The 26,608-nt window shown below is 37.0% G+C and overlaps 1 protein-coding gene across 18 annotated transcripts in view; it reads left to right on the top strand.

The window, feature by feature from the left end:
• PPFIA2 (PPFI scaffold protein A2) overlaps positions 1–26,608 on the top strand; it is a 548,204-nt gene that overhangs the window by 234,509 nt on the left and 287,087 nt on the right. The gene's annotated exons all lie outside the window — the stretch shown is intronic.

The following is a 26,608-nucleotide window of genomic DNA, read 5'->3' as shown; positions in this document are numbered from 1 at the left end:
AAATATAGAAATTGGATCAAATCAATTTCCAACAAATATATTGAATTAATTCAATTTTCATTTTACCAATGCCTTTAGAATAAAAACAACATAAAAACAAGATGGCATACAGAACACTATTATTCTGGTTCCCAGTTACTTTCCCAATTCTATATCATGCCGCCTTCCCATCATCACCACCAAAACATACAATATGTATTTTAGTTACCCACTGTTGCTAAACAAAACTCTTAAGACATAGATAATTAAAACAAAAATTCATCCTTCTTTCTCTTGACTGGATAATTCTTACTTTGAGTCTCTCAGTGAAGTTGTAGTTGGAAAACAGCAGGACTTAAGTAATGAACAGTCTCACGTAGACTGATATCAAAGATGACTTCTTGACCTATTTGTCTAATCGCTCATGCTTCTCTCTCACCACCCCCTCTCCAGAATTATCTAACAGTGTCTCAGTTTCTTACACAAATAACAGATTCAGAGTTTAAATAAAGGCAAGAGACAGATGATCATTTAAGAGCTATGTTCATAACTGGTATACTGTGCTATGTGTTAAAATACTGATAGGGCCTGCCAAGGTTCATGGAGAAGAGAAATGGAATCCAGTCCAGTTCTTAATGGAAGGGAAGGGGCAACATTACTAACTTTTCGAGGAGTAGGATGGGATCGAATATCTTGGTGCTCCCATTTTGAGAAAACACAATTATCCAAATTCATTGTTCCAGTCACACATTGAACAACATCTCTCTGAATTAATTATATCCTAATTCTTCCTAGTTTTTTTTCATAAGTTGCTTCCTTTGCCCAGATTGCTTCCGTTCTTCTCCTTTGCTTGTGCTTGTCTATCTCCTGTTCATTCTTCAAACCTTAGCACAGATGATACACCTCCATGATACCTCCTCTAGCGTCTACTCTTTTGATCAATTCTCCTGCGAAATTCAACATCTATATTTTCCTCTGTCATAGGGCTTAACACATTAATTAGGGACTATGGTTTTTACATTAGGAACAAATCAATGTCCTATATCTATGCCCTAAATTATGAATAAAGAGTGCAACAGAGGACTCAATCATTATTTCTTTTATGGAAAAATGTGAGTTCAAAGTTTGTTTTGTTAGTCAGCTTTATGCTCTGGAGGGAACAATTGTCAGATAACATAGATTTGTAGTATAGTTTCTCTAGGTAACCTATATAATCAAAAATTATTTGTTACCTCACTTTAGGGTAGATAGGATCATATTTTTTTTAATTTGAAACCACTTCTTTACTTACATATAATTTCCTAAAAACTAATTTACAGTTTTAAATTTAACTGAATGAGTTTATTCTAAATCCTGGCCATTTTGGTAAGCTGCAAATATGGCACTTTTGATGTTCAAATTGCAGATTTTGGAGTATTTTCAAACATAGAATAAAAATCTTCAGGAAATGGAAACCTAAATATGGGATTCACTTATGTTTCATATGTACCTTTTACCTCTTGACTGAAGATAAATCTTTTATATTAATTTCAGTGCTCCTCAGTTTTGATTACAGCCCCATTATATGAGATCAAGTGTGGAATTTTACACTTGTGGCTTCATGTGATCCCTTAAAAGTTTTGGATTTCAGAAGATTTCAGATTTTAGATTTTAAAGTAGGGATGCTCAACTTATACAGTAATATAATAAAGTTGCTAATTTTAACAATATAGTACTGAATAATGTATATTATCTTTTTTTTTTTTGACAGAGTGGACACAGAGAGAGAGACAGAGAGAAAGGGATAATATACATTATCAGTGTTTCACTTTGGACATGAGTAATTCCAGAATTTTATTGGTCATTCAATTCTTCATTCACCTATATCACAAACTTTTATTGAACAACTGCTGCGCTAAATCTGGTTGTTCGGTTTTGATATGTTCACATCATCACCAAATTCTGAGTGCATATTTCTAGCTGGATCACTTCCTGTTCACTATAATACATATTACCTAGTTATGCCAGTGTCATTATTTTCACTACGTTTTCTGTTATACTAGTTAAATCCAATGAATATATTTAATCTGTTTCTTAGTTAATTTCATTTTATTATTTAAATAAGTATCATTAATTTCCTTCTTCTTGAATTTGTCCATTAGTATTTTAAGACAGCTTAACTACCCTGTTTTTTTTTCATTTTTTTTAAACTTTTATTTAATGAATATAAATTTCCAAAGTACAGCTTATGGATTACAATGGCTTCCCCCCCATAACGTCCCTCCCACCCGCAACCCTCCCCTTTCCCACTCCCTCTCCCCTTCCATTCACATCAAGATTCATTTTCGATTCTCTTTATATACAGATGATCAGTTTAGCATACATTAAGTAAAGATTTCAACAGTTTGCTCCCACACAGAAACATAAAGTGAAAAATACTGTTTGAGTACTAGTTATAGCATTAAATCTCAATGTACAGCACACTAAGGACAAAGATCCTACATGAGGAGCAAGTGCACAGTGACTCCTGTTGTTGACTTAACAAATTGGCACTCTTGTTTATGGCATCAGTAATCAACCTAGGCTCTTGTCATGAGCTGCCAAGGCTATGGAAGCCTTTTGAGTTCACCGACTCTTATCTTATTTAGACAAGGTCATAGTCAAAGTGCAAGTTCTCTCCTCCCTTCAGAGAAAGGTACCTCTTTCTTTGATGACCGTTCTTTCCACTGGGATCTCACTCACGGAGATCTTTCATTTAGGTTGTTTTTTTTTTTTTTTTTTTTTTTTTTTTTTTTTTTTTCCCCAGAGTGTCTTGGCTTTCCATGCCTGAAATACTCTCATGGGCTTTTCAGCCGGATCCACATGCCTTAAGGGCTGATTATGAGGCCAGAGTGCTGTTTAGGACATTTGCCATTCTATGGGTCTGCTGTGTATCTCACTTCCCATGATGGATCATTCTCTCCCTTTTTGATTCTATCAGCTATTATTTGCAGACACTATTCTTGTTTATGTGATCCCTTTGGTTCTTAGCCCTATCATTATGATCAATTGTGAACAGAAATTGATCACTGGGACTAGTGAGATGGCATTGGTACATGCCACCTTGATGGGATTGAATTGGAATCCCCTGGTATGTTTCTAACTCTACCATTTGAGGTAAGTCAGCTTGAGCATGTCCCGAATTACCCTGTTCTTTTTCTTGAAAATTCTTTCTTCCTCAGACTCTCCTTAGACATTGAGTATTAGTTTTCTCCAGGTTTCAATCCTTAGTTCATTGGTTTTCTCCCCTACATGCACATTATTTGTATTTTTATTGGAATATTCACTTTCAATTACACTTACATAGAAGTACTAATTATCTAACAAAGATACCTTGACTTTATTTTTATTAATTCTACCAAACAACTAACCCTGATGTCCATATGAGCATCAGTATCAACAGTCAAATGCAAAATTAAAAATCACCATTAGGTACTCAAATACTTTCTGCATAGATATACTTCAGCCAAAAGCCTTACTCAGTTGAAATCCAATTCTCAACAGGAAACCTGATTCAAATCCTCTAAAGTTTTCTTCTACACCCTGCCATACTTAAACCTTCAGAATATATCACTTCAATCCTTTATGTAGTAGGACCACATCACTCGCAATGTACCCTATCAAAGAGAACACACTGCTATTTTCCTTCAAAAATTCCTCCCATGCCTTTACAAATACTATTCTGTGGGTACCAAATGATTTAAACCCCCAAGGGACTAGCAATTTTTTACCCATCCTTAAAGTCTTAGCTTTCATGTTCCCTTCAATGTGCATCCTCTCCAAGCCCCAGGATCTCTAATCACTGGATTTTCCCTGTTCTTTCAAATCCCATACTGCTCTATGATTTCTGCATTGTTTGCAAACTTTTCCACTTGTAAATCATCACACCTAGACTATACATTCTGAGACTATAACAATTGTATAATTTACTTTCTATCTTTAGTTCCTTGAGTTAAATAAGTCTATTTACTTGATATGGAAGTTTTAAAGTGTTTTTGTATCAGGAAGGTCTTTTTTCATAAAGAAAACCATTTTGCTATGGGATATACCTTAATAGTCTTCATTTTTTATTAAGATAAAATTATCTAGGAATTGTTTAGACAACCTGGGAGAGATAGAGATAAGAGAACACATTTTTATAAGAAGCTGAGATTACTATTATTCATTTGCTGTTAAACACAAAAATGCTTTATGGAAGTGATGTTTCAAGAATAGCCAGTGGAAAGGCTCATATTCAAAAATTCAGTGGGGTAAGGATGTCGCAGTAGCCACATTGTTGTGAAAATGAAAACACCTTTTTACTTGAAAATATCAAGGGAAAATATGCAGGACATTCAGTAAGACATGATATGGGAAGAGCAGTCGTCATTTTATTTCGAAACTAAGAAAACCCCTGTAGACATCAAGTTCTAATTTTTATAGAATGTAAAATTCTGTAAATTTCTCTAATATCTCTAAGGTGCATCATTAAATATCTTAAAAATAGATGTTTCCTTAGAATTTACATTAATTCTCCATCAGTTAATTCAAAGACTTTATTTCCAATTATGAATGATAGTGACTGGTATCTTTCCAATAAAGCATATAACTCCTACTCAACACAATAAGTGAACAGAAGGCTCTGGGAAGAGAAGAGACAAATCTAGAACTGTATATAAAGGAAAGCAATAATAAATATATGTGCCAATTCACTTCTCAGAGAGGCAGATATTTCTAGGAGATGCATTTGGGTTGAGACAGATGGGAGAATATGATTCACTACTTGTGTGGAGGCAAACTATGGCTCAGAGACATTCATTTCCACTATTTATTTCTCTTGTAAGAAATGAAGCTTCCTCCTGTCTTTGCTAATGAAAAACTTATCAGCAAAATCTTTCAAATAATGCAAATATTTTCTCTGCAAATTTATTATTATAACGCCCAAATAAGCACCTGCAGTTTCTTTGTATAAAAATAATAATCCAATTGTGCACAAAGAATGTTTTATTTAAAAAGGCAAAGTGAAGTCCATTCAATATTTACTTAATATACTTATTTTTTTGCATACTTTAGGATTTTTTCATCATCTGGCATTACATTGGAATTTGGGAAATGTGTCAAATTCTAAATGTTAAATACATTCTACATGCAAATTTTAAATGTCAGAAATAAGGTTTTTCAAAATCTACATGTAGATAAACTATTGATGAGCATGAATATGTCACACTTTATTATTATTATCTAACTTTGAACAAACTTAATCAGAATTTTATGTGAAAATTTACAGTCAGACTTCTCAAAGTACAGTTGTGAAATAGCAATAATATCTTGCTCTTTCTTTCTTTAAAACAAGCAAAAATCTATGAGAAGGCCTGAGAAGACTCCACTTTTCCTTGTAAATATATACCAGTGCTGTTGTCAATCAGTTCTTAGAGCTTACAGATTAGTAGAATAACCTTGAAGTCAACCAATTTCAGATTCTGCTTCTTGTTCTGCCATTTCTTAGCTATAAAGGTTTTGGAAAATTTACTTAACTTTTTTAGGTTTGGGCTTAGAAATCAGAATATATTATAATAATAACCTCTTATCATTAAATAAGATAGAATATACAAAATATTTGGCATAGAACATGATGACTGTTCAAACATTTGGTATGGTATCTAGCACATGAGGATTGTCCAGTGGAAATTAATGATGACCCTCCTAATGATGATCCTAACTACACTACAGGAGTCATGAATTAATGTGTCATTTTTTGGAAGTAAATATTGTATTATTCTTACTTCTTTTTGGTAAGTATAGCTTTTGTCAGAAAAAAAAATGCACTAAGGTTCTGGTACATTTACTTATTATATTTTTTCTAGATAATGATTATATGTAATAATGTAATTAAAGATCAGTTACTTCTAGTTTTCTATTTGAAAATTAATCATATGGTAATTTTTGTAGATTTTCAAAGAATATTATCACGATGGAATTTAGTCAAATCCCCAATTATTTTTTTTCTGTTACTAGATGTCTGTTGCCTCATTAATTAACTGTAGCACTGATCCATTTATAACTTAGTCAATAAATTAATAGTTACACTAAATTAAAGTTTTGTTTCAAACTAAAGCTCAGAGATAGAATATTGATGCTGGAATTTGATATCATTGAAAATGTGTAATTGATCAAAAGAATTTTCTGGCAATAAACTCAGAATGCAAATGAAACTGGCAGAATATAACTTTAGTTTCTAGTTAATTTAAATTGAGTATAATTCCATAAAGTGAGCACAATTTCCATAAAAGATAAATGTAGTTTGTCATGGACAAATAATTTTCCTGCCAAAACCAAAATCTAGGTGCTGGGAATACGATTTCCTCTTTCATTCCAGCACACCCACCCCCAGCATCTGCCATGCTTCTCACTGCCAGACATGGGGCATGATTAGGAACTGGGAAGGCACAACCTGCTGGCTGTTTCTATACTAGAGAAGAAAACAATCAGAGAATCAGGCTACCTGACCAGCGGTTTTACGCCGTGACCAGCAGCTCTACTTTATAATACATTCAGTGCTTTCCAATGCAGTGTTCCTTTATTTCCTAAAGCTCAAGTTCACCTAAAACATAATCCAACTATATATTTAAGTTTTTAAAAGTTCACATAATACTGTAACTAAAATGTCAGAGAAGTATTAAAGAGAGTCAATGCATAATAAATGGCATGCTTTTTAATATTTAAAATGTTCAGACTTGACCAGACATAATGATTCATTTTATGCTTTTTCTTATACATGGGATCTCTGTGAATGCAGTAGATGAGATATGTTATATTGACCACTTGAGTTGCTGGCAATGGAAATTTCCAAAATGTTTTCAAATAAGAGTCTCTCCTAGATGTATATCGTAGTTCTATTCTTGGGAAATTTGTTGTATGTTAAAAGAGTGTGAAATGATTTACTTATAATTACATATTTGTTCATATGGAATCAAAGTAAGTACTAGATTCAGATAGTTATGAACACATTTTTCTCCCATATGCATTTCCAAAAAGACTTTTGAAAGTGACACTGGAGACATGCAAGACTGCCCCATACGCTGGAGCAACTCCCTTTATCCTAATGGCAATAATCCACTACACAAGCTCTGCAGACATCCCCACATATTTTCAAAATGCCCTGACATATTGGATGAGAAGTGTACTACCACGCCATTAAGACCCACTTTTCTAAGTTGGTAGATTACTACAATCAGCACAAGGAAAGAATTCCCATTCTTAAGAGTAAGCCTGAACGTTTTTCTTCATACCCTGACAAAAATCAACTCAAGAATAAAGGTGTTTGTTTTTTAATAACCTTTTCATTTTAGAATACATTTAAATTCATAGAAAAATGCAAAGATAATATAGAAAGTTCACACATACCCACATCTTCAACTGTTATCATTGTCTTAAACCATTATGGTACACTTGTCACAAGTACTGAACCAACACTCACACATTATTATTAACTACAATCTGTATTCTATTCATATTTCCTTGGCCTTTCCCTATGTCATTTATCTGTTCCAGGCTACTGCATTGTAATTAATCATCTTCATTGGTTCCTCTTATTTGTAGAAATTTTTAAAATTTTCTCTTCATCTTTTTGAACACTTTGGCAGTTTTGAAGTATACTACTCACATACTTGAAAGAATATTTGTATGACACTTTTCTCATCATTAGAGTTCTAGAATGGGGAGGAAGTTCAGAGACAAAGAACCATTATAATCACATTGCATGAAGGGTGCACACCATTGATATTCCATAGCATTGTCCATATTAACCTTGATCATTTGGTGGAGGAAATGTTTGACAGTTTGGTTCATTATAAAGTTACTTTCTCTTCATTCCTTAGAACAAAGTCAGTATGCACCAGTATGTACAAGCCACATTTAAGAATTAGGGATTTACAGTCTACCTCCTTGAGGCACAGAATCTGCATAAATTAGCTTGAATTCTTCAAACCTTTGGGACATTTATATTCTCCACATTTATTTATATAAGCACTTATTTATATCAGTGTAGAGTCGTGAATATTTTACACTTTGAGTCATAAGCCAATATTACTGTATTTTGTTGCTCAAATGTTTCCAACTTTGCCTCAGACCCCCTATTAGTCAGCTGGCAGGTCCTTTTGATGCATCATATTCTCTCTGTGTGTATGTAAGACAGAGAGAGAGAGAGAGAGAGAGAGAGAGAGAGAGAGAGAGAGAGAACGAGTGTGTATGTGTGTGATATATGTATTTACTGTTATTATTTTTAGCACTTCATTCCTGGCGCTACAAGATGCTGCAGATTCATCTTGTTTATTTCCCACCAAAGTCCTAGAATCAGATTTCTCTGTGGAGCCTCGCTACCGTTTATTAGAGAATGATGTTGAAAATTGAGATCCAGACTCTAGTCATTGTATCTGGCAAAGTTAAATAGTCAAGGAAAACCTAATTGAATCCATTGGACTATGGGAGAAAGACCAGAACTGAATTTGAGCTCAACTGCCCTTAAAACAAAGGGCTGTTGTGGGGACTTAGACCACGAAGAGTTTGCCCATTGGCTTTAAGCAAAGGGAAAGCAAACTCTCTGATCCTCATGACAAGTGGTAGTTTTACAATTTGCAAGGGAGGTAAGCAAAGAAGTTGAGGACTTACCCTTCTAGGATGCCTGGGGTTAGGGGCTCTATCTTCCTGAATGATTGCATTTCAAAGGGATGGCTCCCAAGCCCTTGTGAAAGACATTCCTGGACTGTGAAACTCATCAGTGGCTTTTTAAAAGACTTGCATCTCAAGACAGAGAAAGAATGGACTTTCACAGGTTTCATAAAGTAAAAGCTGTCAGCAAAGAGGCCAAGAGCTGCAGTCAGCAGGAAGTGTGCCTGCAGAAGTCCTCTTGAGCAGTGTCCTCTTTACTCCTCTTTGCTCCTGGAGGTCCATTAGTGCTAGGCTCCCTCTGCTGACAGATCAAGTAGATATATTTATACCTTTTTTTAAAAGGTTTTATTTGGCCGGCGCCGCGGCTCACTAGGCTAATCCTCCGCCTAGCGGCGCCGGCACACCGGGTTCTAGTCCCGGTCGGGGCGCCGGATTCTGTCCCGGTTGCCCCTCTTCCAGGCCAGCTCTCTGCTGTGGCCAGGGAGTGCAGTGGAGGATGGCCCAAGTGCTTGGGCCCTGCACCCCATGGGAGACCAGGAAAAGCACCTGGCTCCTGGCTCCTGCCATCGGATCAGCGCGGTGCGCCGGCCGCGGCGGCCATTGGAGGGTGAACCAACAGCAAAAGGAAGACCTTTCTCTCTGTCTCTCTCTCTCACTGTCCACTCTGCCTGTCAAAAAAAAAAAAAAAAAAGGTTTTATTTATTTATTTGACAGGTAGAGTTACAGACAGTGAGAGGGTGAGAGCCTCCCACAATGGTACAGGGGCCCAAGTACGTGGGCCATCTTCTACTGCTTTCCCAGACCATAGCAGACAGCTGGATTGGAAGAGGGGCAGCCAGGACTAAAACCGGCACCTATATGAGATTCCGGTATGCAGGTGGAGGATTAACCTAATGCGCTATGGCGCTGGCCCCCAATATATTTATATCTCAACCCCTGCAGATGTGAGTGGTCTTCAAATATTCCATGTAATATGGATGTATTATGAAAAATTGTGCCCAGATTTCATTTGTGTGTGTGCACACCAAAATGAACTGACGTTCTAATTGTATTTTTTATAAACTTTTTTAAAGTATCCTTAAAAAAGTATCTTACCTATATAGATATTGATATCTGTATCTATTTATCTATTTATCTATTTATCTATTTGTCTTTCTAGCTAGCTACCTACCTTATATATGTTTCTTTTCTTCTTCTTCTTCTTTTATTTATTTATTTATTTTATTTATTTATTTATTTATTTTTTTGGACAGGCAGAGTTAGACAGTGAGAGAGAGACAGAGAGAAAGGTCTTCCTTTTCCGTTGGCACGTTGTGGCCGGTGCGCTGCACAGATATGAAGCCAGGAGCCAGGTGCTTCCTCCTGGTCTCCCAGGCGGGTGCAGAGCCCAAGCACTTGGGCCATCCTCCACTGCCTTCACGGGCCACAGCAGAGAGCTGGACTGGAAGAGTCCAAAGAGTCCAAGAGTCCCAAATGGGACTAGAACCCAGAGTACCGGCAGCACAGGTGGAGGACTAGCCCAGTGAGCCAAGGCGTCAGCATCCTTATATATGTTTCTGTCTGTACTAGTTTCATGAATCTGCTTAAACTACCACAAACTCTGAGGCTTACAAAGCAGAAATTTATTCCCTCAGAATCAAGAATTCAGAGCACTAAACAGATGTTAACAGAGCCGTGTCTGGGGAGAACACAACACTTGCCTCTTCAAGGCTTTGGTAATTCCAGACATTCCTGGGCTTCTGGCTACGTCACCTGGGATCTCTGTGGTCACATGATCTCCCTTCTTGTGTCTCCTTGCTTCCTCTTCTCTGTCTTATAGGATACATGTGATCGCTTTTAGGACCAACCCACGAAAACCAGAATCAGCTCCTCTCAAGATTCTTAGTCACTTCTTTTTCTACAGAAGATATTCAGAGGTTCAGGGATTAGAACAGGTGTATCTGTTTGGAGGGCACTAACCAGCCCCAATATAACCACCATAGAACATGAGTTAATACTGATTGTGTCTACCCTTAATCTAGTAACACACTGATTCTTCTAGTCTCCAACCCATGCTTGTGAATACTAGCCCACTCCAACTGTGAGAAATCTGTCTCCCACCTTCAGCCATCAATTTACTCAGTTGTTCAATTCCATAATGCATGTGCTCTGGTATCAGAACTGTTAATGAATAGCCTGGAGCAAATCAGCTCAAGAAAGTTCTTTCATTCCTTCAGACTGATCATAACCATACTAAATCATCAATCTAGTAGCAGTTTTGATTATTGCTTCTTTAAAAAAAATGTTACCTGATTTATACAAACAAAAGGAACTATTTCTTCAGACGTAACCAATTTTTCTAAGAAAAGAAAAGAAAGCTTTTCTCAAATTGCCATCAATACCATAAAGATCACAGGAGAAGCTACCAATACTCATGTACTTTGTTGCATATTTCTTAGTGGAGTTTATGATTGTCCTCTCACACTTCATTACTCTCTCAAGGAGACAACTCCTCTCTCAGGGGGCCTTCCTACGGAAATACTAATTTTACGTATGATTATCTTGCAGTAGTGTGGACAGCTGTTGAGGAGGAACTCATGGACACAACTGTCAGATTTGAATGTGCCATGGACAATTTCCTGCATCTGAATTCATTTAAATAGTGCTCATAAAAAAATGCTTGCCCATGAACTGTTTGCAATAGAGAAACATGAAAAAAGAAACTTGACAGTCTGTGTCAGAGTATAAATTTTTATATTTATAATAGAAGATTATTTAGCTGCATGTATCAACACTGGATGAATTTCAAGAGTTTAATATAAAAAACAAGTTACTTGTACAATTTTTTGAACTCAAAATGATAGTAAATGTTGTTTATGGGTACATACACATGCATATGATGTCAAAGAATCTGTATAGGATAAACCACTGTAACTTCAAGGTAGTATGTATGCCTGGGGAAAAACCTCAGGAGTGAAATGAGGAGGGTTGTATGTGAAGAAGGTCCACGAAATCTTGGGCTAGAAGACAAGAGGGAATCCAAGGACAGGATTTTACTTAGGCAAAGACACAGAAGTGAGAAAAAATATATTTTTGAACGTCATCCCTTTTTTATAGGGACCACACCTGATTTCTCTCTTTGTGCCTTATTTCTTTTATTCATTTATTTCTCTCTTCTCCGATCAATTGAAGGGTAAGGCATTGAAGCTTGTTGCAAAATAATGGGGAAGAAAATATTGGAGTTCATGCATTATATAATTTTCCCATGGGAGATATTTTTAACTTTGTGTCACATCAAAAGTTATCTTCTGTTTGCCACTAAGAGGTTTTTTTGTTTGTTTATTTTTCCCCATAAAATTCATACCTATCTAAGAACTTCGTTGGAAAACACTTATTTTTTATTTCTCCTGAAGTTCTTTCTTCTGCTGCTTCTCGCTGAGGTTTTAGGGCCATGTTGTTCTCTGTAAATATAATATTTTATATTAATAAATCATAATTTACTGATGCAACACCATAACCTTGTCAGGATCAGGTAGTAAGCTTATTATGACTTTCAAAAAATGTTTAGCTTTCTCAGGAGACTTGAAATGGCATACTTGAAAATAGTCTTTTACTAGCTGTTAACATAAAAATTATTATTTATGCCATCCACATTCCAGCACTTCTAGAGGAGAATTCCTAAAGGTAAAGATATTTTTACTTTCCTTCCAATTATGCATATATGTAATATATAGTTTTTATATATTATATGATGTATATTTCAGGTAATATACAGGAAACAATACTTTTTTATTAACTGGGTAATCAGTAGTAGCCAATTTTTCATTCATATGCAATTGTTCTTTAGATAAATTGAATAATTTGATTTTTTTGCAATGTAAAACTTAAGATTTTAGAACATTAACTTAAGGAATAATTTTTATTTTAAAATTTTCTGTAATGAAGTAGTTGTGAGGGAAAATAGGGCTTGTCTTTAGCTGCTATCTAAAATAAGGTTGTTAAAAGTTTTTAATCAGCACTTGAGTGGTTTAGAAAACATTCAAATCTTTATTTGTCAGGCACAATAAAGTCTTAGCTAACCATCACAGTAATAAGTAATGTTAAATGTCAGTGGGTATACGAGGGTAAAATTTATAAATTATTCTAAGCCAGAGAGGATTACATAGTTCCAAACAAATGACACATTTATCTTGTTCCATGTTAATCTTCAGTTAATCTGTTGTGGAAGTGAACAACAGTCATCACATTTGTTGTGGTTGTTCATGAATGTTAGGTGCTTTTAAAATTAATTTGTATAGTGTATTCTTTGCATACTGATATGCTGACTAAATAATACTCATATTTTCACTAAAGACAGATGAGATGATGTTTGAAAATGAATTTATTCTTTTTTTTAACTTTTATTTAATGAATATAAATTTCCAAAGTACGATTTATGGATTACAATGGCTTCCCCCACATACCGTCCCTCCCACCCACTACCCTCCCCTTTCCCACTCCCTCTCCCCTTCCATTCACATCAAGATTCATTTTCGATTATCTTAATATACAGAAGATCAGCTTAGTATACATTAAGTAAGGATTTCAACAGTTTGCTCCCACACAGAAACATAAAGTGAAAAATAATAGATGATTTTTTTAAAATGATGATGAAATCAGATCAGACCTATTGTCATGTTTAATCCCAGTGAGAGTCAAGTTGGGAGTTGATAATTTCTTTTTTTTTTTTTTTTTTTTTTTTTTTTTTTTTTTTTTTTTTTTTTACAGAGGATCAGTTTAGTATACATTAAGAAAAGATTTCAACAGTTTGCACCCCCATAGAAACACAAAGTGAAATATATTGTTTGAGTACTCGTTATAGCATTAAATCTCAATACACAGCACATTAAGGACAGAGATCCTACATGAGGAGTAAGTGCACAGTGACTCCTGTTGTTGACTTCACAAATTGACACTCCTGTCTATGGCATCAGTAGTCTCCCTATGCTCCAGTCATGAATTTCCAAGGCTATGGAAGCCCTCTGAGTTCTCCGATTCTTATCTTGTTTAGACAAGCTCATAGTCAAAGTGGAGATTCTCTCCTCCCTTCAGAGAAGGTACCTCCTTCTTTGAAGACCTGTTCTTTCCACTGGGATCTCACTCGCAGAGATCTTTTGCCAGAGTGTCTTGGCTTTCCATGCCTGAAATACTCTCATGGGCTTTTCAGCCAGATCCGAATGCCTTTAGGGCTGATTCTGAGGCCAGAGTGCTATTTAGGACATCTGCCATTCTATGAGTCTGCTGAGTATCTCACTTCCCATGTTGGATCACTCTCCCCTTTATTTATTCCATCGGTTAGTGTTAGCAGGTACTAGACTTGTTTATGTGCTCCCTTTGACTCTTAGTCCTTTCATTATGATCAATTGTGAACTGAAATTGATCACTTGGACTAGTGAGATGGCATTGGTACATGCCACCTTGATGGGATTGAATTGGAATCCCCTGGTATGTTTTTAACTCTACCATTTGGGGCAAGTCAGCTTGAGCATGTCCCAAATTATACATCTCTTCCCTCTCTTATTCCCACTCTTATGTTTAACAGGGATCACATTTCAGTTAATTTTTAACACTTAAGAATAACTGTGTATTAATTACAGAATTAAACCAGTCATATTAAGTAGAACAGACAAAAAACTACTAAGAGGGATAATGTATTAAGTTGTTCATTAACAGTCAGGGTTATGCTGATCAAGTCACCGTTTCCCATAGTGTCCATTTCACTTCAGGAGGTTTCCTTTTTGGTGTTCAGTCAGTTGTCACCGATCAGGGAGAACATATGGTATTTGTCCCTTTGGGACTGGCTTACTTCACTCAGCATGATGTGTTCCAGATTCCTCCATTTTGTTGCAAATGACTGGATTTCGTTGTTTCTTACTGCGGTATAGTATTCTAAAGAGTACATATCCCATAATTTCTTTATCCAGTCTACCGTTGATGCGCATTTAGGTTGGTTCCAGATCTAGGCTATTGTGAATTGAGCTGCAATAAACATTAGGGTGCAGACCGCTTTTTTGTTTACCAATTTAAATTCCTTTGGGTAAATTCCAAGGAGTGGGATGGCTGGGTCGAACGGTAGGGTTATCTTCAGGTTTCTGAGCAATCTCCAGACTGACTTCCATAGTGGCTTGACCAGTTTGCATTCCCACCAACAGTGGGTTAGTGTCCCTTTTTCCCCACATCCTCGCCAGCATCTGTTGTTGGTAGATTTCTGAATGTGAGCCATTCTAACAGGGGTGAGGTGAAACCTCATTGTGGTTTTGATTTGCATTTCCCTGATTGCTAGTGACCTTGAACATTTTTTCATGTGCCTGTTGGCCATTTGGATTTCCTCTTTTGAAAAATGTCTATTGAGGTCCTTGGCCCATCTCTTAATTGGGTTGTTGGTTTTGTTTTTGTGGAGTTTCTTGATCTCTTTGTAGATTCTGGTTATTAACCCTTTATCTGTTACATAGTTTGCAAATATTTTTTCCCATTCTGTCGGTTGTCTCTTCACTCTCCTGACTGTTTCTTTTGCAGTACAGAAACTTCTCAATTTGATGCAATCCCAATAGTTAATTTTGGCTTTGACTGCCTGTGCCTCCCGGGTCTTTTCCAGAAACTCTTTGCCTGTGCCAATATCTTGAAGGGTTTCTCCAATGTTCTCTAGTAACTTGATGGTGTCAGGTCGTAGATTTAGGTCTTTAATCCATGTTGAGTGGATTTTTGTGTAAGATGTAAGGTAGGGGTCTTGCTTCATGCTTCTGCACGTGGAAATCCAATTTTCCCAGCACCATTTATTGAATAGACTGTCCTTGCTCCAGGAATTAGTTTTAGATCCTTGATCAAATATAAGTTGGCTGTAGATGTTTGGGTTGATATCTGGTGTTTCAATTCTGTTCCATTGGTCTATCCATCTGTTTCTGTACCAGTACCATGCTGTTTTGATTACAACTGCCCTGTAGTATGTCCTGAAATCTGGTATTGTGATGCCTCCGGCTTTGTTTTTGTTGTACAAGATTGCTTTAGCTATTCGAGGTCTCTTGTGCCTCCATATAAATTTCAGCTCCAGTTTTTCCAGATCTGAGAAGAAGGTCTTCGGTATGTTGATTGGTATTGCATCGAATTTATAAATTGCTTTTGGAAGAAAGGACATTTTGATGATATTTATTCTTCCAATTCATGAGCATGGAAGATTTTTCCATTTCTTGGTATCCTCTTCTATTTCTTTCTTTAAGGTTTTGTAATTTTCATCGTAGAGATCTTTAATGTCTTTGGTTAAGTTTATTCCAAGGTATTTGATTGTTTTTGTAACTATTGTGAATGGGATTGATCTTAGAAGTTCTTCCTCAGCCATGGCATTGTCTGTGTATACAAAGGCTGTTGATTTTTGTGCATTGATTTTATACCCTGCTACTTTGCCAAAATCTTCTATGAGTTCCCATAGTCTCTTAGTAGAGTTCTTTGGGTCCCCTAAATAAAGAATCATGTCATCTGCAAAGAGGGATAGTTTGAGTTCTTCCTTCCCAATTTGTATCCCTTTAATTTCTTTTTCTTGCCTAATAGCTCTGGCTAGAACCTCCAGAACTATATTGAATAGCAGTGGTGAGAGTGGACATCCCTGTCTGGTCCCAGATCTCAGTGGAAATGCTTCCAACTTTTCCCCTCAATAGGATGTTGGCTGTGGGTTTTTCATAGATTGCTTTGATTGTATTGAGGAATGTTCCTTCCAAACCCAGTTTGCTTAGAGTTTTCATCATGAACGGGTGTTGTATTTTATCAAATGCTTTCTCTGCATCTATTGAGATAATCATATGGTTTTTCTTCTGCAGTCTGTTAATGTGGTGTATCACATTGATTGTCTTGCACACATTAAACCATCCCTGCATACCAGGGATAAATCCCACTTGGTCTGGGTGGATGATCTTTCTGATGTGTTGTTGCATTCTATTGGTGAGAATTTTATTGAGGATTTTTGCATCTATGTTCATCAGGGATATTGGTCTGTAATTCTCTTTCAGTGCTGCATCTTTTTCTGCCTTAGGAATTAAGGTGATGCTGGCTTCATAGAAAGAATTTGGGAGAATTCCCTCTTCTTCGATTGTTCTGAATAGTTTGAGAAGAATTGGAGTTAGTTCTTCTTTAAATGTCTGGTAGAATTCAGCAGTGAATCCATCTGGTCCTGGGCTTTTCTTTGTTGGGAGGGCCTTTATTACTGTTTCAATTTCTGTCTCAGTTATGGGTCTGTTTAGGTTTTCGATGTCTTCCTGGTTCAATTTAGGTAGGTTGCATGTGTCCAGGAATCTATCCATTTCTGATAGGTTTCCCTGTTTGCTGGCATACAAGTCCTTGTAGTAATTTCTGATGATTCTTTTTATTTCTGTGGTGTCTGTTGTTACGTTTCCTTTTTCATCTCTGATTTTATTGATTTGGGTCTTTTCTCTTCTTTTTTTAGTTAGTTGGGCCAATGGGGTGTCAATTTTGTTTATTTTTTCAAAAAACCAGCTCCTCGTTTGGCTGATTTTTTGGAATGTTTTTCTTGATTCAATCCTGTTGATTTCTTCTCTGATTTTAATTATTTCTCTTCTCCTACTAGATTTGGGTCTGGTTTGCTGTAGGTTTTCTAGATCCTTGAGGTGAATTGAAAGCTCATCTATTTGGTGCCTTTCCAATTTCTTGATGTAGGCACCTATTGATATAAACTTTCCTCTTAACACTGCTTTTGCTGCGTCCCATAGGTTTTGGTATGTTGTGCTGTTATCCTCATTTACTTCCAGAAAGTTTTTGATTTCTCTTTTGATTTCTTCTATGACCCATTGTTCATTCAGGAGCATGTTGTTCAATCTCCATTTGTTTGCGTATGCTCTAGGGATTCCTGAGTTGCTAATTTCCAACTTCATTCCTTTATGGTCTGAGAAGCTGCATGGTATGATTCTAATTCTTTTGAATTTGCTGAGACTTGCTTTATGGCCTAGTATGTGGTCAATCCTAGAGAAGGTTCCATGTACTGCTGAGAAGAATGTAAAATCTTTAGCTGTAGGATTGAAAGTTCTGTATATATCTGTTAGATCCATTTGGGCTATAGTGTCGTTTAAATCTACTGTATCCTTGTTGATCTTCTGTCCTATTGATCTGTCTATTTCTGAGAGTGGAGTATTGAAGTCCCCCAGTACTATTGTATTGGGGTCTAAGTCTCCCTTTAAGTCCGTTAACAAATCTTTTAGATAAACCGGTGCCCTGTAGTTAGGTGCATATACATTGATAATTGTTATATCTTCCTGTTGAATTGATCCCTTAATCATTATGTAGTGTCCCTCTTTGTCTCTCTTAACAGTTTTTGTGGTAAAGTTTATGTTGTCCGATATTAAGATGGCTACGCCCGCTCTTTTTTCATTTCTGTTGGCATGGTATATCTTTTTCCAGCCTTTCACTTTCAGTCTGTATGGATCTTTGTTGGAAAGATGTGTTTCTTGTAAGCAGCAAATAGATGGGTTTTGTTCCTTAACCCAATCAGCCAATCGGTGTCTTTTAACTGGACAGTTCAGGCCATTCACGTTCAATGTGACTAATGATAAGTGGTAACTTTGCCCTGCCATTTGCCAAAGATAAGTTCTAATATATGCTTTGAATTCCCTGTGATCTTTTGCTGTGAGGTTTCTTTCCTTGGTTTCCTTCCTTTACCTTCTTTCATATTGATGACCGTGTTTCTTTGTTTCTGTGTGTAACACATCTTTAAGCATCTTTTGCAGGGCTGGACGAGTGGCAACAAATTCTTTCAATTTCTGTTTGCTATGAAAAGTCTTTATTTCACCTTCATTCACAAATGATAGCTTTGCAGGATATAATATTCTGGGCTGGCAGTTGTTCTCTCTTAGTACCTGGGCTATATCTCGCCATTCCCTCCTAGCTTGTAGAGTTTCTGATGAGAAGTCAGCTGTGAGTCTGATTGGAGATCCTCTGAGAGTAATCTGACATTTCTCTCTTGCACATTTTAGGATCTTTTCTTTATGTTTCACTGTGGAGAGTTTAATTACAACGTGTCGTGGTGAGGATCTCTTTTGGTTGTGTTTATTAGGGGTTCTGTGAGCTTCCTGTACTAGGATTTCTCTGTCCTTCTCCAAACCTGGGAAATTTTCTGCTAATATCTCACTAAAAAGGCCTTCTAATCCTTTCTCCCTCTCCATGCCTTCAGGAACTCCTAGAACCCGAATGTTGGGTTTTTTAATAGTATCCTGAAGATTCCCGACAATATGTTTTAGATTTCTAATTTCCTCTTCTTTTCTTTGGTCTGACTGTATCCTTTCCTGTTCTCTGTCTTCTAAGTCCGATATTTTCTCTTCTGCTTCACCCATTCTGTTCGTAAGGCTCTCTATTGTGTTTTTCATTTGATCTATTGAATTCTTCACTTCAGTCACTATCCCAGTTTCCTGTTGTACTAGTTGTTTCGTTTCATTTTGATTCCTCCTTAATATTTCATTTTCATGAGAGAGATTTTCTGTCTTGTCCATTAAGGATTTCTGTAGTTCAAGAATTTGTTTTTGAGAACTTCTTAATGTTCTTATCAATTTTTTGAAATCTGCTTCTTGCATTTCTTCTATGTCATCATCTTCATAATCTTGAATTGGGGTGTCTTTTTCATTTGAGGGCTTCATGGTGACTTCCTTGTTTTTATTACCTTGGTTTTTGCGTTTGTTATTTGGCATATTGGAGATATTTGGTTTCTTCACTGTGGTGCTTTTTCTTGTTATACTATGACTCTAGATTAAGTGGACTATCTGTTTTTGATGGAGCCTTAGGGCTTGAGATGGGTGTGGCCTGAGAGCTCTTTTTGGTGTGCCAAAGGTGACACTCCCAGGTTAGGCATGGTAAATCTCTCTCTCTCTCTTTCTTTTTTTTTTTTTGGATTCAAAAGGGAAGTTATTCTGCACAGCTGAATGAAGTTGGAGGTAGTTAGCAGGCAAATGATATACCCACAGGAGCCAGAGATCAGAAGCTGTTTCCCAAGGACCACACAGGGAATCTGTTCGGCCCTCAGAGTGGGCTCAAATTCTCCTTCAGTCTCCCACTGGGTTGCCAAAGTTACGGAATTGTAGCATCTCTGAAGAGTGCTCACGTGAATTCCGTGAGTTCTCTCCTCCACCGTCTCTTTTTTCACAGTCTCAGTTCAGTAGCACCACAAATTTACTAGGTCCTAATCTCCTGTTAATTCGCCCCGCCCAGAGTCAGGTTTTTCTGCTAGGCTCAGGGCCGGTGCAGACCTGAGGTCGCTCTGCTTATGACGTATGTCCAAGATGGCGCCTGCTCTTTGTCTTGCTCGCCCTTGAGAGGTGAGCGGAGAGAGAGAAACCCATGTCCGTACCAGTCACCTTTTTTTTTTTTTTCCTCTCTCTTTCTTCCAGTTAGCCTGGTGAAGTTCCCCCCCACCCCCGGGTGTCGTTCCCTCTAGTCTCCTCTCTCCGCTTGCCTGCCAGTGTCTCGGGCTATTGAGGTTCGGCTCACCTCGTGTTCCAGCGCTGGTGTGTTGAGTCTGCCGCTGGTGTCCTGAACTGTGGGCTCCCACGCTCTCCACGCAGGTCCGCTCCCCTTCCAGCGCCGATGTGTGGACTCAGAGCCCTGGACGTCCCAAGTCTCCCCGCTGTTGTCTGTGTGGCATGCACTCCCCTTCGAGCACTGGCACTCAGACCCTGCGGCTTGCGCAGCTTGGTCCCACGGCTCGGCTTCCGCGCGGTGGGCGACCTTGTTCTCCCAGTAGGTCCTCCGATTCACGGCCACTCGATCCAGAAGAGTTTCCTCTGCAATATTTTCCTGTTTTTTTTTTTTTTCTGAGGCTACGTAACTCCCCTTTTATTAAACTAAATTTTCCCAGACTATTGGTGCGCGCCCTCACTATTCTGCCATCTTCGAAAATGAATTTATTCTTTATGGCCTGCCTGCTTTGGTGAAGTGGCTAACAGCACAGTTGCTAGAGTTTTTTTCCTAGATAATACCTTGTATTTTACTTTGGTCTCATTTAGAAAAATGTAGATTTGTACTCAGTGTCAACAAAAACTGCATGAATGAAGGAGTTTTCCAAGTTATAATTCTTAAAAGAATTAACATTTCTACCTGACTCTTAAACACAGAAGAAAATTAAAAAAAAAAAAAAAAAACTTGTCAATTTATTTATTTCTACAGTGGATCTCTTATCACTTGCCAAGATTCATTTCCTCATATGAGACAACGTGTAGGAGTCTCTTTTTGTTTAATAGGCTGATTAGTTATGTGTTTGGGGGAAGAGAGGCAAGGAAGTTGTATCTTCTTGCCTTCCTTCCTTGCCAGGAGTATTTGTGAAAGGAGAAGTTTACATATTCTTGAGGTGTTGAGTTACATAGTCTTCGTTTTAGGCATCTCACCCAGGTGTCATGGCATGTGCTACAGGGAAATTTTACCTTTCAGGACACTGGACAGGTGTCCATTGAGGTATGGCTCGCCACATCTAGTACTGCAAGAATTATTCTTTATGCTTGCAAGCAGTGCTCTTAACTGTAGACTTGGTCTTTGCCAATATTCGATAATTCCAAAACTCTAAGACCTCCCTTATCTGAACCAATCCTCTTGAAATCCACCAGCATGCTCAGAGCTTCTACATAAAATGCATTGCCCAGGACCCTGAGGATTTCAACTACATATTTCATACTGTAGACTGGAGTATGGCAGATCTTCTGAAGCTGCTTTCATGTCACTCACCTAGACAACCTGAGCCATTGCATACAACATTCTTGTACGTTCATGACCACAGCAATTATTAGAAGTGTGACTTCTTGACCTGCGCATGGCCGCCATCCACAGAGCCAGCGCCATCCTGCGCAGCCAGAAGCCCGTGATGGTGAAGAGGAAGCGCACCTGCCCCACCAAGAGCTAAAAAATAAATAAATAAATAAATAAATAAATAAAAGAAGTGTGACTTCTGTGAGAGAATCGGGGCTTGTCAGAGGAAATGGGAAACTTCCTCAAAACGAACATTTTCTCTAGTATACGTGAATCTTTGAAACCATCCTTTGCTCCCCTGAATTTCAACATGGAGAGGGGGGCACGCAATTTATGCATCGTCTCCTATGCTTCTTTCTTTTCTTCTTGCTTCCGTCCTCTACTCCTGAAAGGATTCCAGCACGTCAGTTACTTCATGTGATCTTCTGATTTCATAGACAGTTTCTTCAGTTTTGTTCTTGACATATATAAAATCTTGGATTGTTTCTGTAGAAGCTTTTCTCTCTCTTGAAAATCTGCTTCGCAAAAGAAAACTCTGCTTTGCCATGAATTTTGGAGTTAAGTTGAAAATTCAAAGTTTAGCCATGAAGTATGACATCTCATGGTCTTCTCATAGCTTTCTCTAAAAGAATGAAACATAAAAAAGCAGCAATTTCTAAGAAAGGAAAATGCATCGGTAGTATTTGAAAACATTGTCTCCTCCATTTTATTCCCTGTTTTTGTTTGTTTGTTTTGGTAAAATGTCTAGTAAGAGAGTGATGGTTAAAGGTAAATGTGATGTTATTGTGGAAAGTTACAAGAACAGAACAATGACCTGAAGTAGAAACTCTTATTCTGCTATACTATTAGGTTTTAATTTATTACTTGCATTTCTCATTATAGAACTATTTGTAATTCACAGTTATTTTCCACCCAGTTTTAGTTCAGTGTAGTAAGGGATCCCTGTAGAAAGCCTGCAACTTGGTATCATCTGCCGGTGCTCACTTATCATGAATTTTGGAGTCTTCTAAGTTGTGCCTTTAAAAACAATAACACAGACCTAAAAGTAAGATAAGAAGGATATCGAACACATATGCCATTTTAACATTGTATGTGTATATTTGAAAGACTCTAGATTCATAGGTAATCTTTGAGGATATTAGTATCTCTATCAGATTTCCTTTTATAGTGATACTATTTATAACAGTTATATGCATTTTTGAATGCATTAACCAATGTCTCATACAGTTAAAAATTCAATTCATTAAATCCCTTTCATCTTTCAGGGCCTCAGTGATCCTAGATATGAAATCTAACCCTACATTGCTTAGGATATTAAGTGTCTCTTCATGGCATTTCACACCGACATTAAGACTCATCTAGAAGTCAGCTGAATTTTGTCCAAAAACTGAATACATGAGAAGCACACTACTAATTAAAAAAACTCCTAATATTTGATAAATGCAGATATTTTCTTGATTGACATAAGTGCTCTTTTGCTACTATCAGTGAAAAACAACTTCAGGAGAGAGAGAGAGATGCAAATATAAAAATGTAAAAACATTTAGGCTCTGTGTGAAATATAAGGGTATGAGATGGGGAAATAAGAAAAAAGAGATATAGCTCTTGGCTCTTGCTCTAAAAATATAGTAAGAATGAGAATATATTTCATCATAATATAAATAACTTCATAATCATTAATACATGAAATTCTAAAAATGGAATAAGCTTAGGTAAAACAAGTATACTTTTGGTAGCTGGTGATATTTGAAGACAATCTGAATGATATCATTTTGTACATAGAATTAAAATAATTCCTAAGAATATAGTGTGATATAGTGTTTTTCTCTGTTTGATTAATCTTTTTTTTTTTTCATTTCTCTACCTAAGGCTTCTTTGGTTGCAAGCAGTACAACCAATGTGAACTAGATGAACGGGGTATTAATTATAGAGCTCTGGAGAGCCTCACACAATCCAAAGATATAGCAAAAAGGCTATTTGAGATGACAACAGGGAAGCCTTTGAAAGCTTAGATCAGCCTCTTGGGACTGCCTTTTTTAAATCTCAATTTTCTTTTATTTTTAAAGTCTATCCTGTCCTCCTTTCTCTACATATTGTCTTAGTCATCAACTTACAGAAGTCCGAAATTATCTGCTGTAGAATCCAAGTATGTATAGTTTTCTAACTCTCTAAAGTATACAGCTCACTAGCAGCAATACATAAAAGTCTAATTTGATTGGATTAGCTCATCTGTTAAAACTAGGCCACCCAAGTCATAAATTTCTGTTAAGCAAATGTCATGGCTGTTTTTATTTCAGAAGACGATTTTTGTTTCAATAACTCCGGCCGAAGGCTATGGCTTAGAAGAAGTTATTGTTGTAGATGATTCTGACCATTTAGAAACCATACAGTTCTTGTCCATTACATTTATTTTCTAACTAATAACCACTTAATTAATTTTTAATTATCTCTAGAAGTGATTTAACAAACCTGGTAATTTATCTTTGGAATTCTTTCTAATTTTCAGATTCTACTGTCCTCATTACTTTTTACCAGGATTAAAATTCCTGTAGCCTTTACATTTATCTTTGACCCAGTCTTAAACTGTTCCAAGGTAAACACACCTGTTTCATTCTTCTGTTAAAAGGAGAAAGGAAAAAACTTCAAAAATCCCCTATTACCCTTAAGAGATTATCGTCTATCCTTGACATGTTCTAGAGTAGACTGTGCCTTCCTTTGTGTCTCATTTCTTGATACATCCTAACATGCCAGTATCTCAATCTCCCTCCTAATTTTATTTTTTTTTAGGATTTAATTTTATTTGAAAGGCAGAGAGGGAGAGAGGGAGCAAGGGGGCTGGGAGGGGAGAGGTCTTAATCTGGTGGTTCACTATCCAGATGGCCACATAGCAGAGAGCTGGATCAGAAGTGGAGCAGCCGGGACTCGAACCAGTGCCCATATGGGATGCCAGCACTTCAGGCAGTGGATTTACCCGCTACACCAGAGCACCCGCCCCCTTAATTTATTTTTAACTTCTGCAAATCTAATGCAAGTTGTCTACATTTCTTAAATATAAACATACTAATGTTTTGAGTTAAAATCACTATCTAACACAGTCACTCAATCAAATCTTCTAAATTAGAATCAAAAAAGTGACTTCTGTCTCTTATATGGACCTAATGCCTAAAGCAAAGTGCACAATATTTTAAACATAAAAAGATTTCTTCTCAAACAAGTATGTGACAAGGCTATGGTGATAAAGTTAATGTTGGAGCTTTTCTGTTGTTAACTCTCATCTTCCCCTGGCTTACCCAGTGCTTGCCATCATAATGTTTACATTATGGAGAATAACCTTTTCAGCTGACCCAGCTGATTACTCACTGCGAGACCATGGCCCAGCAAAGAGAAGTTGCCAACATTCTCAGTGATGTTTCTGTCTGTTGCAGTCGCCTGAGTCTCTTTCAAAATCAAAAATTCTAATTTATTTTTCAAGATTAGATTTTTAGCTGTCATGGCCCACAAATCCACACATTTTTGTCAATTTGAAAAGCCCTCTCCTAGGCTGTTCCATCTCTTGATTAGATTTTACATTTCATAGACTCTTAAAGTTTAAGAATTCTATCCACTTGCCAATGTGACAAGAAATGTCTTCTTTTTTTTTTTTTCCTTTTATCTTGATGCACAAAATTGTCTAGAAACTAAAATTGCATTTGTTTGTGTTCTGAATATTGATCTCTCAAAGCCTTGCCTGATTCTGTGGTAGTTGTGAAACTTGCTGAGTACAAGGAGGTATTTCATATTTTGGGCTGAATAGTGGAGTTGTAGTTGTCCACACCCTACTGGAGAGCCACGCTATCTATGGACATTCAACTGACATAAAATGGAAAATAGTCATGTTCACCATTAATTCTTAGCCTGGAAAAATCCAGATGCGTAATTTTCCACTGTATTTATTCAAAATGAATTAAACCCCATTTTCTCCCTGCAATGTTGTTCTTTCATGGTGGATTGAATTTGACTTTTTTTTTTTTTTTTTTGGAATTAAAAGATGAGTTTATTTTGATGAAAAACGGTTTTTAAATCAATGTGTGGTATTTTCTTTTTTTTTAATTTCTTTATTTTTTTTAACTTTTATTTAATGAATATAAATTTCCAAAGTACGATTTATGGATTACAATGGCTTCCCCCACATACCGTCCCTCCTACCCACTACCCTCCCCTTTCCCACTCCCTCTCCCCTTCCATTCACATCAAGATTCATTTTCGATTATCTTAATATACAGAAGATCAGCTTAGTATACATTAAGTAAGGATTTCAACAGTTTGTTCCCACACAGAAACATAAAGTGAAAAATAATAGATGATTTTTTTTAAATGATGATGAAATCAGATCAGACCTATTGTCATGTTTAATCCCAGTGAGAGTCAAGTTGGGAATTGGGAATTGATAATTTCTTTTTTTTTTTTTTTTTTTACAGAAGAACAGTTTAGTATACATTAAGTAAACATTTCAACAGTTTGCACCCCCATAGAAACACAAAGTGAAATATATTGTTTGAGTACTCGTTATAGCATTAAATCTCAATACACAGCACATTAAGGACAGAGATCCTACATGAGGAGTAAGTGCACAGTGACTCATGTTGTTGACTTTACAAATTGACACTCCTGTCTATGGCATCAGTAGTCTCCCTATGCTCCAGTCATGAGTTTCCAAGGCTATGGAAGCCCTCTGAGTTCTCCAATTCTTATCTTGTTTAGACAAGGTCATAGTCAAAGTGGAGGTTCTCTCCTCCCTTCAGAGAAAGGTACCTCCTTCTTTGAAGACCTGTTCTTTCCACTGGGATCTCACTCGCAGAGATCTTTTGCCAGAGTGTCTTGGCTTTCCATGCCTGAAATACTCTCATGGGCTTTTCAGCCAGATCCAAATGCCTTTAGGGCTGATTCTGAGGCCAGAGTGCTATTTAGGACATCTGCCATTCTATGAGTCTGCTGAGTATCTCACTTCCCATGTTGGATCATTCTCCCCTTTATTTATTCCATCAGTTAGTGTTAGCAGGTACTAGACTTGTTTATGTGCTCCTCTTGACTCTTAGTCCTTTCATTATGATCAATTGTGAACTGAAATTGATCACTTGGAATAGTGAGATGGTATTGGTACATGCCACCTTGATGGGATTGAATTGGAATCCCCTGGTATGTTTCTAACTCTACCATTTGGGGCAAGTCAGCTTGAGCATGTCCC

The sequence above is a fragment of the Oryctolagus cuniculus genome, chromosome 11, assembly GCF_051225735.1.
Source record: "Oryctolagus cuniculus isolate XC-2025 breed Fujian yellow rabbit chromosome 11, ASM5122573v1, whole genome shotgun sequence".
NCBI classification, from domain to species: domain Eukaryota; kingdom Metazoa; phylum Chordata; class Mammalia; order Lagomorpha; family Leporidae; genus Oryctolagus; species Oryctolagus cuniculus.
The sequence above is the reverse complement of the archived record's forward strand: the minus strand, read 5'-3'. Positions and strand labels throughout refer to the sequence as shown.